General features: G+C 44.3%; 2 non-coding genes across 2 annotated transcripts; both read right to left on the bottom strand.

The window, feature by feature from the left end:
- Nucleotides 1-2,775: 2,775 nt before the first annotated feature.
- Nucleotides 2,776-2,847, bottom strand: TRNAE-UUC (transfer RNA glutamic acid (anticodon UUC)). Its single transcript has one exon. It is a non-coding gene; the product is annotated as a tRNA-Glu (tRNA).
- An 11,763-nt stretch (nt 2,848-14,610) lies between these two features.
- On the bottom strand, nt 14,611-14,682 carry TRNAE-UUC (transfer RNA glutamic acid (anticodon UUC)). Its single transcript has one exon. It is a non-coding gene; the product is annotated as a tRNA-Glu (tRNA).
- Nucleotides 14,683-18,930: the final 4,248 nt, after the last annotated feature.

Here is an 18,930-nt window from a genome sequence, read left to right as displayed (position 1 = left end):
ACAGACACTTCTCTTCTGACAAAAGAGAAGGAATGACCAGAAGTCATCATTTCTGCCACAACCTGTCAGGTCTCATTATTTACAACCTTAGAGCTTCTACACCTACACAGAGCCCAGGACACGGAGGACAGCAGCAGTCCCTGCATTCACTATTACTAACCCCTCCCCTTGAGCCAGACAAAGCCACGCCCCATCCGTAGGACACTCCTGGGTTTCCTCACCAGACTGATGGCCCCACAGACCCCTCTCCAGTTATCTTCCAGCTGCTTCCTTGACGACACTCCCCTGCACCTGTCACAGGCTCCAGGCTGCCCTCCTGGGGCTCAAGTTATACTCCTTCTCTATCTACTAACAGCACCGACTCCAGTCCTGACACTGGATTGGTTCAAACAGAGAAGAAACAGCTCAGAAGTAGTCTGTGTTGTTCCCAGGTACCTGCATCTTCACAGAGTGACTGCCAGGGGGCAGCACAGCCAAAGCACTCACAGCCCACAAGGGTACAAATCATCAATCGGATGTCAGCAGCCTTGTCAGAGGCGCAGAGACTAGTAATTCCACAATATTTTGGGACAGCAGAGGAAGAAGCAAGTGCTGAGCTGAAGTGGTCACTGCTGTTTTGTCACAACACCAGACATATGTTCTTAAAAGCATGTAAGCGCACATTCTTAGGCATTCTCGGTCGTCTTCTCCCTTTCTGACATTATACCAATTGTATACACCCGAATGGAGAAAAGTTCAAATATAAGGTACTAGGAATATGCGCCAAAGGTAGGCAAATTAAACATTTCAAGTACAAATATTACCATATTTATTGATGTAAAATGTAAACAAGTTAGACTGAAAATATGTGTGTGAGTTTACAAAGGATGTCTAAAGTGTATGCTGTGAGGTCAGGTTGCAGTTCACTACTTGCACTTGTGCCTTTCACAAGTGTGAGTACCCAGTTACACTAATGTCTGCTCTGACTTGTTATTCTGAGAGTCATGTGCTAAAGGGGGGCTTCCACCCTAGTTTGAGGGACCAGGGTACGAATGCCCCAGGGCACAGGAAGTACACAGTCCTCGTTGATACAACTGTGGCCCAGTAACTTCTGACTGCCCTTTGACCCCACAGACTGGCACATATATGTCATCAGACTATAGCACCGTGGTACATATGCACACATGTGCATGTACACGTCAGCCAGTTTTTTATTCATTTATGTGCTAATACTGTTCAGCATCAGGATGTGATGTCGAAGGAGACTGGTGGAGAGCGCCGAAGTCTCTGGTATTTCAAAACAAAACTAGAGACCTTTTCACACTCATATACTGCTCCAGGCAGATCTTCCACTGCAAATGCAAGTTATATGAGTCCAGCTGAAAACTGTTTAATTTTGGGTACTTGCTTTAGTCAAATGTTACCATTTGCAACTCACAAAAAAAAAGCAAAGGGCAATTTCATACATTAACACTTTGGTAAAGTCGTTCTTTCACACCGTACATTTCCGTAAGTTTCTCTCTCCTTGTAAGTTATCCGGTGTGAAGGCCAAGTGGAGTCAGGTCCACACTGTGCATCTTACAGTTGTGTAGCCAGAGTAGAGAGGTGTCCACACAGACACAGGACGTAGACAACACCTGTGTGTAGCATCAAGTGTCCCCAGCAACGCCTATAGAATAATGCATAGATGCCCCCAAACCGCAGAAACCACGAGGGGAATGAAAAGAGGAAGAGACGGGTTATGTCAGAGATACAAATGGTTTCCTGCTCAAGACCTGCAATAAATTTAAACAAAAGTATTATTACAAACATTCCAGGTCCTACCGATATTGGAACTCAGATTGCTGGATTCAGAGTCCAGAGTGCTAATCATTACACGATGGAACCAACGTCCACGATCCTCAACCCTAGGAGTCCTGAAGCAGTGTCAGTCACCACCTACTGTCTATCGCTTGAATTCGTTCACACTGTAAATCAAACATGACAAATCCAACAGCACAACTAAAATGTGTATTTCACAAGTAATAACATAAAAACAGAAATATACTTTTGCTGATGCAGAAACAAAGAAAACGTCTCGTCTGATGCTTCGAAATCTCCATTTAGCATGGCCCCTTAACTAACCACCAAGAGTCTTTGCACGGCTGGGAACCTTTGTAAAAGAGTCAGTGGGTCACTGTGAATGCAGCAGATCTTCACCCCTGTATTTCTTACAAAGAAGCAGAGTTTTATTCCAGGTACAGGAGGCATCTCTGGTGTCTGATACTACCGGTAGTGTTCAGCCTACCCTCTCTGAGAGAGCAGCAGTGAGGGTACAAAGCACACTGGTTGCAAAATGTGGACACTGCAAACAACAGCTGCAATATCACAGATGATATAAAACACATAAAGTACTCAAGTCTTATACTAGATACAACACAGCAGGGAAATCATGTCATAAAACAAATGATGAACCCACAGTATGGAAGGGGCAGGTAATAAAATGCGAATTTCCCATGGTGGGACCACAGTCAATTGCTGCCTTCTTCTCTGTGCCCCGGTCTCTTTATATAATCTGTACTTTTTGTTGTGCAATAAAAGAAAAACAAGGAATAACCCTTCATAGTATTAATGTACAGGTCAAGGGCTGGGGAGAGAGGGCAGTAGATCTGGGGGTCGGTGTAAACCTCTGACGGCATTAGATGGAAGCAGAAGACAAAGCAAGTGACATTTATGTGCATTTTAGGTGCATTTAGGTTTATAGAAAAAAACTGAGAAAGATTAAAATGTCTGAGTAGTGAAAAAAAAAAAATGGAGTTCCCATACCGGGAGTTGAACCCGGGCCGCCTGGGTGAAAACCAGGAACCCTAACCGCTAGACCATATGGGAACTGTGAACTCATCATACAGCTCAGTGTATGTGAGGTGTCTCCTAGGTCACACTGCATTCCGTACACTGAGAGTTATATTCTTCTTCTCAGTAGTACACAATCAATTGGGCTAACAGACACTTCTCTTCTGACAAAAGAGAAGGAATGACCAGAAGTCATCATTTCTGCCACAACCTGTCAGGTCTCATTATTTACAACCTTAGAGCTTCTACACCTACACAGAGCCCAGGACACGGAGGACAGCAGCAGTCCCTGCATTCACTATTACTAACCCCTCCCCTTGAGCCAGACAAAGCCACGCCCCATCCGTAGGACACTCCTGGGTTTCCTCACCAGACTGATGGCCCCACAGACCCCTCTCCAGTTATCTTCCAGCTGCTTCCTTGACGACACTCCCCTGCACCTGTCACAGGCTCCAGGCTGCCCTCCTGGGACTCGAGTTATACTCCTTCTCTATCTACTAACAGCACCGACTCCAGTCCTGACACTGGAGTGGTTCAAACAGAGAAGAAACAGCTCAGAAGTAGTCTGTGTTGTTCCCAGGTACCTGCATCTTCACAGAGTGACTGCCAGGGGGCAGCACAGCCAAAGCACTCACAGCCCACAAGGGTACAAATCATCAATCGGATGTCAGCAGCCTTGTCAGAGGCGCAGAGACTAGTAATTCCACAATATTTTGGGACAGCAGAGGAAGAAGCAAGTGCTGAGCTGAAGTGGTCACTGCTGTTTTGTCACAACACCAGACATATGTTCTTAAAAGCATGGAAGCGCACATTCTTAGGCATTCTCGGTTGTCTTCTCCCTTTCTGACATTATACCAATTGTATACACCCGAATGGAGAAAAGTTAAAATATAAGGTACTAGGAATATGCGCCAAAGGTAGGCAAATTAAACATTTCAAGTACAAATATTACCATATTTATTGATGTAAAATGTAAACAAGTTAGACTGAAAATATGTGTGTGTGTTTACAAAGGATGTCTAAAGTGTATGCTGTGAGGTCAGGTTGCAGTTCACTACTTGCACTTGTGCCTTTCACAAGCATGAGTACCCAGTTACACTAATGTCTGCTCTGACTTGTTATTCTGAGAGTCTTGTGCTAAAGGGGGGCTTCCACCCTAGTTTGAGGGACCAGAGTACGAATGCCCCAGGGCACAGGAAGTACACAGTCCTCATTGATACAACTGTGGCCCAGTAACTTCTGACTGCCCTTTGACCCCACAGACTGGCACATATATGTCATCAGACTATAGCACCGTGGTACATATGCACACATGTGCATGTACACGTCAGCCAGTTTTTTATTCATTTATGTGCTAATACTGTTCAGCATCAGGATGTGATGTCGAAGGAGACTGGTAGAGAGCGCCGAAGTCTCTGGTATTTCAAGACAAAACTAGAGACCTTTTCACACTCATATACTGCTCCAGGCAGATCTTCCACTGCAAATGCAAGTTATATGAGTGCAGCTGAAAACTGTTTAATTTTGGGTACTTGCTTTAGTCAAATGTTACCATTTGCAACTCACAAAAAAAAAGCAAAGGGCAATTTCATACATTAACACTTTGGTAAAGTCGTTCTTTCACACCGTACATTTCCGTAAGTTTCTCTCTCCTTGTAAGTTATCCGGTGTGAAGGCCAAGTGGAGTCAGGTCCACACTGTGCATCTTACAGTTGTGTAGCCAGAGTAGAGAGGTGTCCACACAGACACAGGACGTAGACAACACCTGTGTGTAGCATCAAGTGTCCCCAGCAACGCCTATAGAATAATGTATAGATGCCCCCAAACCGCAGAAACCACGAGGGGAATGAAAAGAGGAAGAGACGGGTTATGTCAGAGATACAAATGGTTTCCTGCTCAAGACCTGCAATAAATTTAAACAAAAGTATTATTACAAACATTCCAGGTCCTACCGATATTGGAACTCAGATTGCTGGATTCAGAGTCCAGAGTGCTAATCATTACACGATGGAACCAACGTCCACGATCGTCAACCCTAGGAGTCCTGAAGCAGTGTCAGTCACCACCTACTGTCTATCGCTTGAATTCGTTCACACTGTAAATCAAACATGACAAATCCAACAGCACAACTAAAATGTGTATTTCACAAGTAATAACATAAAAACAGAAATATACTTTTGCTGATGCAGAAACAAAGAAAACGTCTCGTCTGATGCTTCGAAATCTCCATTTAGCATGGCCCCTTAACTAACCACCAAGAGTCTTTGCACGGCTGGGAACCTTTGTAAAAGAGTCAGTGGGTCACTGTGAATGCAGCAGATCTTCACCCCTGTATTTCTTACAAAGAAGCAGAGTTTTATTCCAGGTACAGGAGGCATCTCTGGTGTCTGATACTACCGGTAGTGTTCAGCCTACCCTCTCTGAGAGAGCAGCAGTGAGGGTACAAAGCACACTGGTTGCAAAATGTGGACACTGCAAACAACAGCTGCAATATCACAGATGATATAAAACACATAAAGTACTCAAGTCTTATACTAGATACAACACAGCAGGGAAATCATGTCATAAAACAAATGATGAACCCACAGTATGGAAGGGGCAGGTAATAAAATGCGAATTTCCCATGGTGGGACCACAGTCAATTGCTGCCTTCTTCTCTGTGCCCCGGTCTCTTTATATAATCTGCACTTTTTGTTGTGCAATAAAAGAAAAACAAGGAATAACCCTTCATAGTATTAATGTACAGGTCAAGGGCTGGGGAGAGAGGGCAGTAGATCTGGGGGTCGGTGTAAACCTCTGACGGCATTAGATGGAAGCAGAAGACAAAGCAAGTGACATTTATTAAGACTTTAGGTGCATTTAGGTTTATAGAAAAAAACAGAGAAAGATTAAAATGTCTGAGTAGTGAAAAAACAAAAATTGAGTTCCCATGAGTTGAACCCGGGCCGCCTGGGTGAAAACCAGGAATCCTAACCGCTAGACCATATGGGAACTGTGAACTCATCATACAGCTCAGTGTATGTGAGGTGTCTCCTAGGTCACAGTGCATTCCGTACACTGAGAGTTATATTCTTCTTCTCAGTAGTACACAATCAATTGGGGTAACAGACACTTCACTTCTGACAAAAGAGAAGGAATGACCAGAAGTCATCATTTCTGCCACAACCTGTCAGGTCTCATTATTTACAACCTTAGAGCTTCTACACCTACACAGAGCCCAGGACACGGAGGACAGCAGCAGTCCCTGCATTCACTATTACTAACCCCTCCCCTTGAGCCAGACAAAGCCACACCCCATCCGTAGGACACTCCTGGGTTTCCTCACCAGACTGATGGCCCCACAGACCCCTCTCCAGTTATCTTCCAGCTGCTTCCTTGACGACACTCCCCTGCACCTGTCACAGGCTCCAGGCTGCCCTCCTGGGGCTCGAGTTATACTCCTTCTCTATCTACTAACAGCACCGACTCCAGTCCTGACACTGGATTGGTTCACACAGAGAAGAAACAGCTCAGAAGTAGTCTGGGTTGTTCCCAGGTACCTGCATCTTCACAGAGTGACTGCCAGGGGGCAGCACAGCCAAAGCACTCACAGCCCACAAGGCTACAAATCATCAATCGGATGTCAGCAGCCTTGTCAGAGGCGCAGAGACTAGTAATTCCACAATATTTTGGGACAGCAGAGGAAGAAGCAAGTGCTGAGCTGAAGTGGTCACTGCTGTTTTGTCACAACACCAGACATATGTTCTTAAAAGCATGTAAGCGCACATTCTTAGGCATTCTCGGTCGTCTTCTCCCTTTCTGACATTATACCAATTGTATACACCCGAATGGAGAAAAGTTCAAATATAAGGTACTAGGAATATGCGCCAAAGGTAGGCAAATTAAACATTTCAAGTACAAATATTACCATATTTATTGATGTAAAATGTAAACAAGTTAGACTGAAAATATGTGTGTGTGTTTACAAAGGATGTCTAAAGTGTATGCTGTGAGGTCAGTTTGCAGTTCACTACTTGCACTTGTGCCTTTCACAAGCGTGAGTACCCAGTTACACTAATGTCTGCTCTGACTTGTTATTCTGAGAGTCATGTGCTAAAGGGGAGCTTCCATCCTAGTGTGAGGGACCAGAGTACGAATGCCCCAGGGCACAGGAAGTACACAGTCCTCATTGATACAACTGTGGCCCAGTAACTTCTGACTGCCCTTTGACCCCACAGACTGGCACATATATGTCATCAGACTATAGCACCGTGGTACATATGCACACATGTGCATGTACACGTCAGCCAGTTTTTTATTCATTTATGTGCTAATACTGTTCAGCATCAGGATGTGATGTCGAAGGAGACTGGTAGAGAGCGCCGAAGTCTCTGGTATTTCAAGACAAAACTAGAGACCTTTTCACACTCATATACTGCTCCAGGCAGATCTTCCACTGCAAATGCAAGTTATATGAGTCCAGCTGAAAACTGTTTAATTTTGGGTACTTGCTTTAGTCAAATGTTACCATTTGCAACTCACAAAAAAAAAGCAAAGGGCAATTTCATACATTAACACTTTGGTAAAGTCGTTCTTTCACACCGTACATTTCCGTAAGTTTCTCTCTCCTTGTAAGTTATCCGGTGTGAAGGCCAAGTGGAGTCAGGTCCACACTGTGAATCTTACAGTTGTGTAGCCAGAGTAGAGAGGTGTCCACACAGACACAGGACGTAGACAACACCTGTGTGTAGCATCAAGTGTCCCCAGCAACGCCTATAGAATAATGTATAGATGCCCCCAAACCGCAGAAACCACGAGGGGAATGAAAAGAGGAAGAGACGGGTTATGTCAGAGATACAAATGGTTTCCTGCTCAAGACCTGCAATAAATTAAAACAAAAGTATTATTACAAACATTCCAGGTCCTACCGATATTGGAACTCAGATTGCTGGATTCAGAGTCCAGAGTGCTAATCATTACACGATGGAACCAACGTCCACGATCCCCAACCCTAGGAGTCCTGAAGCAGTGTCAGTCACCACCTACTGTCTATCGCTTGAATTCGTTCACACTGTAAATCAAACATGACAAATCCAACAGCACAACTAAAATGTGTATTTCACAAGTAATAACATAAAAACAGAAATATAGTTTTGCTGATGCAGAAACAAAGAAAACGTCTCGTCTGATGCTTCGAAATCTCCATTTAGCATGGCCCCTTAACTAACCACCAAGAGTCTTTGCACGGCTGGGAACCTTTGTAAAAGAGTCAGTGGGTCACTGTGAATGCAGCAGATCTTCACCCCTGTATTTCTTACAAAGAAGCAGAGTTTTATTCCAGGTACAGGAGGCATCTCTGGTGTCTGATACTACCGGTAGTGTTCAGCCTACCCTCTCTGAGAGAGCAGCAGTGAGGGTACAAAGCACACTGGTTGCAAAATGTGGACACTGCAAACAACAGCTACAATATCACAGATGATATAAAACACATAAAGTACTCAAGTCTTATACTAGATACAACACAGCAGGGAAATCATGTCATAAAACAAATGATGAACCCACAGTATGGAAGGGGCAGGAAATAAAATGCGAATTTCCCATGGTGGGACCACAGTCAATTGCTGCCTTCTTCTCTGTGCCCCGGTCTCTTTATATAATCTGTACTTTTTGTTGTGCAATAAAAGAAAAACAAGGAATAACCCTTCATAGTATTAATGTACAGGTCATGGGCTGGGGAGAGAGGGCAGTAGATCTGGGGGTCGGTGTAAACCTCTGACGGCATTAGATGGAAGCAGAAGACAAAGCAAGTGACATTTATGTGCATTTTAGGTGCATTTAGGTTTATAGAAAAAAACTGAGAAAGATTAAAATGTCTGAGTAGTGAAAAAAAAAAAATGGAGTTCCCATACCGGGAGTTGAACCCGGGCCGCCTGGGTGAAAAAAAGGAATCCTAACCGCTAGACCATATGGGAACTGTGAAATCATCGTACAGCTCAGTGTATGTGAGGTGTCTCCTAGGTCACACTGCATTCCGTACACTGAGAGTTATATTCTTCTTCTCAGTAGTACACAATCAATTGGGGTAACAGACACTTCACTTCTGACAAAAGAGAAGGAATGACCAGAAGTCATCATTTCTGCCACAACCTGTCAGGTCTCATTATTTACAACCTTAGAGCTTCTACACCTACACAGAGCCCAGGACACGGAGGACAGCAGCAGTCCCTGCATTCACTATTACTAACCCCTCCCCTTGAGCCAGACAAAGCCACACCCCATCCGTAGGACACTCCTGGGTTTCCTCACCAGACTGATGGCCCCACAGACCCCTCTCCAGTTATCTTCCAGCTGCTTCCTTGACGACACTCCCCTGCACCTGTCACAGGCTCCAGGCTGCCCTCCTGGGGCTCGAGTTATACTCCTTCTCTATCTACTAACAGCACCGACTCCAGTCCTGACACTGGATTGGTTCACACAGAGAAGAAACAGCTCAGAAGTAGTCTGGGTTGTTCCCAGGTACCTGCATCTTCACAGAGTGACTGCCAGGGGGCAGCACAGCCAAAGCACTCACAGCCCACAAGGCTACAAATCATCAATCGGATGTCAGCAGCCTTGTCAGAGGCGCAGAGACTAGTAATTCCACAATATTTTGGGACAGCAGAGGAAGAAGCAAGTGCTGAGCTGAAGTGGTCACTGCTGTTTTGTCACAACACCAGACATATGTTCTTAAAAGCATGTAAGCGCACATTCTTAGGCATTCTCGGTCGTCTTCTCCCTTTCTGACATTATACCAATTGTATACACCCGAATGGAGAAAAGTTCAAATATAAGGTACTAGGAATATGCGCCAAAGGTAGGCAAATTAAACATTTCAAGTACAAATATTACCATATTTATTGATGTAAAATGTAAACAAGTTAGACTGAAAATATGTGTGTGTGTTTACAAAGGATGTCTAAAGTGTATGCTGTGAGGTCAGTTTGCAGTTCACTACTTGCACTTGTGCCTTTCACAAGCGTGAGTACCCAGTTACACTAATGTCTGCTCTGACTTGTTATTCTGAGAGTCATGTGCTAAAGGGGAGCTTCCATCCTAGTGTGAGGGACCAGAGTACGAATGCCCCAGGGCACAGGAAGTACACAGTCCTCATTGATACAACTGTGGCCCAGTAACTTCTGACTGCCCTTTGACCCCACAGACTGGCACATATATGTCATCAGACTATAGCACCGTGGTACATATGCACACATGTGCATGTACACGTCAGCCAGTTTTTTATTCATTTATGTGCTAATACTGTTCAGCATCAGGATGTGATGTCGAAGGAGACTGGTAGAGAGCGCCGAAGTCTCTGGTATTTCAAGACAAAACTAGAGACCTTTTCACACTCATATACTGCTCCAGGCAGATCTTCCACTGCAAATGCAAGTTATATGAGTCCAGCTGAAAACTGTTTAATTTTGGGTACTTGCTTTAGTCAAATGTTACCATTTGCAACTCACAAAAAAAAAGCAAAGGGCAATTTCATACATTAACACTTTGGTAAAGTCGTTCTTTCACACCGTACATTTCCGTAAGTTTCTCTCTCCTTGTAAGTTATCCGGTGTGAAGGCCAAGTGGAGTCAGGTCCACACTGTGAATCTTACAGTTGTGTAGCCAGAGTAGAGAGGTGTCCACACAGACACAGGACGTAGACAACACCTGTGTGTAGCATCAAGTGTCCCCAGCAACGCCTATAGAATAATGTATAGATGCCCCCAAACCGCAGAAACCACGAGGGGAATGAAAAGAGGAAGAGACGGGTTATGTCAGAGATACAAATGGTTTCCTGCTCAAGACCTGCAATAAATTAAAACAAAAGTATTATTACAAACATTCCAGGTCCTACCGATATTGGAACTCAGATTGCTGGATTCAGAGTCCAGAGTGCTAATCATTACACGATGGAACCAACGTCCACGATCCCCAACCCTAGGAGTCCTGAAGCAGTGTCAGTCACCACCTACTGTCTATCGCTTGAATTCGTTCACACTGTAAATCAAACATGACAAATCCAACAGCACAACTAAAATGTGTATTTCACAAGTAATAACATAAAAACAGAAATATAGTTTTGCTGATGCAGAAACAAAGAAAACGTCTCGTCTGATGCTTCGAAATCTCCATTTAGCATGGCCCCTTAACTAACCACCAAGAGTCTTTGCACGGCTGGGAACCTTTGTAAAAGAGTCAGTGGGTCACTGTGAATGCAGCAGATCTTCACCCCTGTATTTCTTACAAAGAAGCAGAGTTTTATTCCAGGTACAGGAGGCATCTCTGGTGTCTGATACTACCGGTAGTGTTCAGCCTACCCTCTCTGAGAGAGCAGCAGTGAGGGTACAAAGCACACTGGTTGCAAAATGTGGACACTGCAAACAACAGCTACAATATCACAGATGATATAAAACACATAAAGTACTCAAGTCTTATACTAGATACAACACAGCAGGGAAATCATGTCATAAAACAAATGATGAACCCACAGTATGGAAGGGGCAGGAAATAAAATGCGAATTTCCCATGGTGGGACCACAGTCAATTGCTGCCTTCTTCTCTGTGCCCCGGTCTCTTTATATAATCTGTACTTTTTGTTGTGCAATAAAAGAAAAACAAGGAATAACCCTTCATAGTATTAATGTACAGGTCATGGGCTGGGGAGAGAGGGCAGTAGATCTGGGGGTCGGTGTAAACCTCTGACGGCATTAGATGGAAGCAGAAGACAAAGCAAGTGACATTTATGTGCATTTTAGGTGCATTTAGGTTTATAGAAAAAAACTGAGAAAGATTAAAATGTCTGAGTAGTGAAAAAAAAAAAATGGAGTTCCCATACCGGGAGTTGAACCCGGGCCGCCTGGGTGAAAAAAAGGAATCCTAACCGCTAGACCATATGGGAACTGTGAAATCATCGTACAGCTCAGTGTATGTGAGGTGTCTCCTAGGTCACACTGCATTCCGTACACTGAGAGTTATATTCTTCTTCTCAGTAGTACACAATCAATTGGGGTAACAGACACTTCACTTCTGACAAAAGAGAAGGAATGACCAGAAGTCATCATTTCTGCCACAACCTGTCAGGTCTCATTATTTACAACCTTAGAGCTTCTACACATACACAGAGCCCAGGACACGGAGGACAGCAGCAGTCCCTGCATTCACTATTACTAACCCCTCCCCTTGAGCCAGACAAAGCCACGCCCCATCCGTAGGACACTCCTGGGTTTCCTCACCAGACTGATGGCCCCACAGACCCCTCTCCAGTTATCTTCCAGCTGCTTCCTTGACGACACTCCCCTGCACCTGTCACAGGCTCCAGGCTGCCCTCCTGGGGCTCGAGTTATACTCCTTCTCTATCTACTAACAGCACCGACTCCAGTCCTGACACTGGATTGGTTCAAACAGAGAAGAAGCAGCTCAGAAGTAGTCTGTGTTGTTCCCAGGTACCTGCATCTTCACAGAGTGACTGCCAGGGGGCAGCACAGCCAAAGCACTCACAGCCCACAAGGGTACAAATCATCAATCGGATGTCAGCAGCCTTGTCAGAGGCGCAGAGACTAGTAATTCCACAATATTTTGGGACAGCAGAGGAAGAAGCAAGTGCTGAGCTGAAGTGGTCACTGCTGTTTTGTCACAACACCAGACATATGTTCTTAAAAGCATGTAAGCGCACATTCTTAGGCATTCTCGGTCGTCTTCTCCCTTTCTGACATTATACCAATTGTATACACCCGAATGGAGAAAAGTTAAAATATAAGGTACTAGGAATATGCGCCAAAGGTAGGCAAATTAAACATTTCAAGTACAAATATTACCATATTTATTGATGTAAAATGTAAACAAGTTAGACTGAAAATATGTGTGTGTGTTTACAAAGGATGTCTAAAGTGTATGCTGTGAGGTCAGGTTGCAGTTCACTACTTGCACTTGTGCCTTTCACAAGCGTGAGTACCCAGTTACACTAATGTCTGCTCTGACTTGTTATTCTGAGAGTCATGTGCTAAAGGTGGGCTTCCACCCTAGTTTGAGGGACCAGAGTACGAATGCCCCAGGGCACAGGAAGTACACAGTCCTCGTTGATACAATTGTGGCCCAGTAACTTCTGACTGCCCTTTGACCCCACAGACTGGCACATATATGTCATCAGACTATAGCACCGTGGTACATATGCACACATGTGCATGTACACGTCAGCCAGTTTTTTATTCATTTATGTGCTAATACTGTTCAGCATCAGGATGTGATGTCGAAGGAGACTGGTAGAGAGCGCCGAAGTCTCTGGTATTTCAAGACAAAACTAGAGACCTTTTCACACTCATATACTGCTCCAGGCAGATCTTCCACTGCAAATGCAAGTTATATGAGTCCAGCTGAAAACTGTTTAATTTTGGGTACTTGCTTTAGTCAAATGTTACCATTTGCAACTCACAAAAAAAAAGCAAAGGGCAATTTCATACATTAACACTTTGGTAAAGTCGTTCTTTCACACCGTACATTTCCGTAAGTTTCTCTCTCCTTGTAAGTTATCCGGTGTGAAGGCCAAGTGGAGTCAGGTCCACACTGTGCATCTTACAGTTGTGTAGCCAGAGTAGAGAGGTGTCCACACAGACACAGGACGTAGACAACACCTGTGTGTAGCATCAAGTGTCCCCAGCAACGCCTATAGAATAATGCATAGATGCCCCCAAACCGCAGAAACCACGAGGGGAATGAAAAGAGGAAGAGACGGGTTATGTCAGAGATACAAATGGTTTCCTGCTCAAGACCTGCAATAAATTTAAACAAAAGTATTATTACAAACATTCCAGGTCCTACCGATATTGGAACTCAGATTGCTGGATTCAGAGTCCAGAGTGCTAATCATTACACGATGGAACCAACGTCCACGATCCTCAACCCTAGGAGTCCTGAAGCAGTGTCAGTCACCACCTACTGTCTATCGCTTGAATTCGTTCACACTGTAAATCAAACATGACAAATCCAACAGCACAACTAAAATGTGTATTTCACAAGTAATAACATAAAAACAGAAATATACTTTTGCTGATGCAGAAACAAAGAAAACGTCTCGTCTGATGCTTCGAAATCTCCATTTAGCATGGCCCCTTAACTAACCACCAAGAGACTTTGCACGGCTGGGAACCTTTGTAAAAGAGTCAGTGGGTCACTGTGAATGCAGCAGATCTTCACCCCTGTATTTCTTACAAAGAAGCAGAGTTTTATTCCAGGTACAGGAGGCATCTCTGGTGTCTGATACTACCGGTAGTGTTCAGCCTACCCTCTCTGAGAGAGCAGCAGTGAGGGTACAAAGCACACTGGTTGCAAAATGTGGACACTGCAAACAACAGCTGCAATATCACAGATGATATAAAACACATAAAGTACTCAAGTCTTATACTAGATACAACACAGCAGGGAAATCATGTCATAAAACAAATGATGAACCCACAGTATGGAAGGGGCAGGTAATAAAATGCGAATTTCCCATGGTGGGACCACAGTCAATTGCTGCCTTCTTCTCTGTGCCCCGGTCTCTTTATATAATCTGTACTTTTTGTTGTGCAATAAAAGAAAAACAAGGAATAACCCTTCATAGTATTAATGTACAGGTCAAGGGCTGGGGAGAGAGGGCAGTAGATCTGGGGGTCGGTGTAAACCTCTGACGGCATTAGATGGAAGCAGAAGACAAAGCAAGTGACATTTATGTGCATTTTAGGTGCATTTAGGTTTATAGAAAAAAACTGAGAAAGATTAAAATGTCTGAGTAGTGAAAAAAAAAAAATGGAGTTCCCATACCGGGAGTTGAACCCGGGCCGCCTGGGTGAAAACCAGGAACCCTAACCGCTAGACCATATGGGAACTGTGAACTCATCTTACAGCTCAGTGTATGTGAGGTGTCTCCTAGGTCACATTGCATTCCGTACACTGAGAGTTATATTCTTCTTCTCAGTAGTACACAATCAATTGGGCTAACAGACACTTCTCTTCTGACAAAAGAGAAGGAATGACCAGAAGTCATCATTTCTGCCACAACCTGTCAGGTCTCATTATTTACAACCTTAGAGCTTCTACACCTACACAGAGCCCAGGACACGGAGGACAGCAGCAGTCCCTGCATTCACTATTACTAACCCCTCCCCTTGAGCCAGACAAAGCCACGCCCCATCCGTAGGACACTCCTGGGTTTCCTCACCAGACTGATGGCCCCACAGACCCCTCTCCAGTTATCTTCCAGCTGCTTCCTTGACGACACTCCCCTGCACCTGTCACAGGCTCCAGGCTGCCCTCCTGGGACTCGAGTTATACTCCTTCTCTATCTACTAACAGCACCGACTCCAGTCCTGACACTGGAGTGGTTCAAACAGAGAAGAAACAGCTCAGAAGTAGTCTGTGTTGTTCCCAGGTACCTGCATCTTCACAGAGTGACTGCCAGGGGGCAGCACAGCCAAAGCACTCACAGCCCACAAGGGTACAAATCATCAATCGGATGTCAGCAGCCTTGTCAGAGGCGCAGAGACTAGTAATTCCACAATATTTTGGGACAGCAGAGGAAGAAGCAAGTGCTGAGCTGAAGTGGTCACTGCTGTTTTGTCACAACACCAGACATATGTTCTTAAAAGCATGTAAGCGCACATTCTTAGGCATTCTCGGTTGTCTTCTCCCTTTCTGACATTATACCAATTGTATACACCCGAATGGAGAAAAGTTAAAATATAAGGTACTAGGAATATGCGCCAAAGGTAGGCAAATTAAACATTTCAAGTACAAATATTACCATATTTATTGATGTAAAATGTAAACAAGTTAGACTGAAAATATGTGTGTGTGTTTACAAAGGATGTCTAAAGTGTATGCTGTGAGGTCAGGTTGCAGTTCACTACTTGCACTTGTGCCTTTCACAAGCATGAGTACCCAGTTACACTAATGTCTGCTCTGACTTGTTATTCTGAGAGTCTTGTGCTAAAGGGGGGCTTCCACCCTAGTTTGAGGGACCAGAGTACGAATGCCCCAGGGCACAGGAAGTACACAGTCCTCATTGATACAACTGTGGCCCAGTAACTTCTGACTGCCCTTTGACCCCACAGACTGGCACATATATGTCATCAGACTATAGCACCGTGGTACATATGCACACATGTGCATGTACACGTCAGCCAGTTTTTTATTCATTTATGTGCTAATACTGTTCAGCATCAGGATGTGATGTCGAAGGAGACTGGTAGAGAGCGCCGAAGTCTCTGGTATTTCAAGACAAAACTAGAGACCTTTTCACACTCATATACTGCTCCAGGCAGATCTTCCACTGCAAATGCAAGTTATATGAGTCCAGCTGAAAACTGTTTAATTTTGGGTACTTGCTTTAGTCAAATGTTACCATTTGCAACTCACAAAAAAAAAGCAAAGGGCAATTTCATACATTAACACTTTGGTAAAGTCGTTCTTTCACACCGTACATTTCCGTAAGTTTCTCTCTCCTTGTAAGTTATCCGGTGTGAAGGCCAAGTGGAGTCAGGTCCACACTGTGCATCTTACAGTTGTGTAGCCAGAGTAGAGAGGTGTCCACACAGACACAGGACGTAGACAACACCTGTGTGTAGCATCAAGTGTCCCCAGCAACGCCTATAGAATAATGTATAGATGCCCCCAAACCGCAGAAACCACGAGGGGAATGAAAAGAGGAAGAGACGGGTTATGTCAGAGATACAAATGGTTTCCTGCTCAAGACCTGCAATAAATTTAAACAAAAGTATTATTACAAACATTCCAGGTCCTACCGATATTGGAACTCAGATTGCTGGATTCAGAGTCCAGAGTGCTAATCATTACACGATGGAACCAACGTCCACGATCCTCAACCCTAGGAGTCCTGAAGCAGTGTTAGTCACCACCTACTGTCTATCGCTTGAATTCGTTCACACTGTAAATCAAACATGACAAATCCAACAGCACAACTAAAATGTGTATTTCGCAAGTAATAACATAAAAACAGAAATATACTTTTGCTGATGCAGAAACAAAGAAAACGTCTCGTCTGATGCTTCGAAATCTCCATTTAGCATGGCCCCTTAACTAACCACCAAGAGTCTTTGCACGGCTGGGAACCTTTGTAAAAGAGTCAGTGGGTCACTGTGAATGCAGCAGATCTTCACCCCTGTATTTCTTACAAAGAAGCAGAGTTTTATTCCAGGTACAGGAGGCATCTCTGGTGTCTGATACTACCGGTAGTGTTCAGCCTACCCTCTCTGAGAGAGCAGCAGTGAGGGTACAAAGCACACTGGTTGCAAAATGTGGACACTGCAAACAACAGCTGCAATATCACAGATGATATAAAACACATAAAGTACTCAAGTCTTATACTAGATACAACACAGCAGGGAAATCATGTCATAAAACAAATGATGAACCCACAGTATGGAAGGGGCAGGTAATAAAATGCGAATTTCCCATGGTGGGACCACAGTCAATTGCTGCCTTCTTCTCTGTGCCCCGGTCTCTTTATATAATCTGCACTTTTTGTTGTGCAATAAAAGAAAAACAAGGAATAACCCTTCATAGTATTAATGTACAGGTCAAGGGCTGGGGAGAGAGGGCAGTAGATCTGGGGGTCGGTGTAAAACTCTGACGGCATTAGATGGAAGCAGAAGACAAAGCAAGTGACATTTATTAAGACTTTAGGTGCATTTAGGTTTATAGAAAAAAACAGAGAAAGATTAAAATGTCTGAGTAGTGAAAAAACAAAAATTGAGTTCCCATGAGTTGAACCCGGGCCGCCTGGGTGAAAACCAGGAATCCTAACCGCTAGACCATATGGGAACTGTGAACTCATCATACAGCTCAGTGTATGTGAGGTGTCTCCTAGGTCACACTGCATTCCGCACACTGAGAGTTATATTCTTCTTCTCAGTAGTACACAATCAATTGGGGTAACAGACACTTCACTTCTGACAAAAGAGAAGGAATGACCAGAAGTCATCATTTCTGCCACAACCTGTCAGGTCTCATTATTTACAACCTTAGAGCTTCTACACCTACACAGAGCCCAGGACACGGAGGACAGCAGCAGTCCCTGCATTCACTATTACTAACCCCTCCCCTTGAGCCAGACAAAGCCACACCCCATCCGTAGGACACTCCTGGGTTTCCTCACCAGACTGATGGCCCCACAGACCCCTCTCCAGTTATCTTCCAGCTGCTTCCTTGACGACACTCCCCTGCACCTGTCACAGGCTCCAGGCTGCCCTCCTGGGGCTCGAGTTATACTCCTTCTCTATCTACTAACAGCACCGACTCCAGTCCTGACACTGGATTGGTTCAAACAGAGAAGAACAGCTTAGAAGTAGTCTGTGTTGTTCCCAGGTACCTGCATCTTCACAGAGTGACTGCCAGGGGGCAGCACAGCCAAAGCACTCACAGCCCACAAGGCTTCAAATCATCAATCGGATGTCAGCAGCCTTGTCAGAGGCGCAGAGACTAGTAATTCCACAATATTTTGGGACAGCAGAGGAAGAAGCAAGTGCTGAGCTGAAGTGGTCACTGCTGTTTTGTCACAACACCAGACATATGTTCTTAAAAGCATGTAAGCGCACATTCTTAGGCATTCTCGGTCGTCTTCTCCCTTTCTGACATTATACCAATTGTATACACCCGAATGGAGAAAAGTTCAAATATAAGGTACTAGGAATATGCGCCAAAGGTAGGCAAATTAAACATTTCAAGTACAAATATTACCATATTTATTGATGTAAAATGTAAACAAGTTAGACTGAAAATATGTGTGTGTGTTTACAAAGGATGTCTAAAGTGTATGCTGTGAGGTCAGGTTGCAGTTCACTACTTGCACTTGTGCCTTTCACAAGTGTGAGTACCCAGTTACACTAATGTCTGCTCTGACTTGTTATTCTGAGAGTCATGTGCTAAAGGGGGGCTTCCACCCTAGTTTGAGGGACCAGAGTACGAATGCCCCAGGGCACAGGAAGTACACAGTCCTCGTTGATACAACTGTGGCCCAGTAACTTCTGACTGCCCTTTGACCCCACAGACTGGCACATATATGTCATCAGACTATAGCACCGTGGTACATATGCACACATGTGCATGTACACGTCA

The sequence above is a fragment of the Pleurodeles waltl genome, unplaced genomic scaffold (assembly GCF_031143425.1).
Source record: "Pleurodeles waltl isolate 20211129_DDA unplaced genomic scaffold, aPleWal1.hap1.20221129 scaffold_39, whole genome shotgun sequence".
NCBI classification, from domain to species: Eukaryota; Metazoa; Chordata; class Amphibia; order Caudata; family Salamandridae; genus Pleurodeles; species Pleurodeles waltl.
This window is presented reverse-complemented; position numbering and strand designations above follow the sequence as displayed.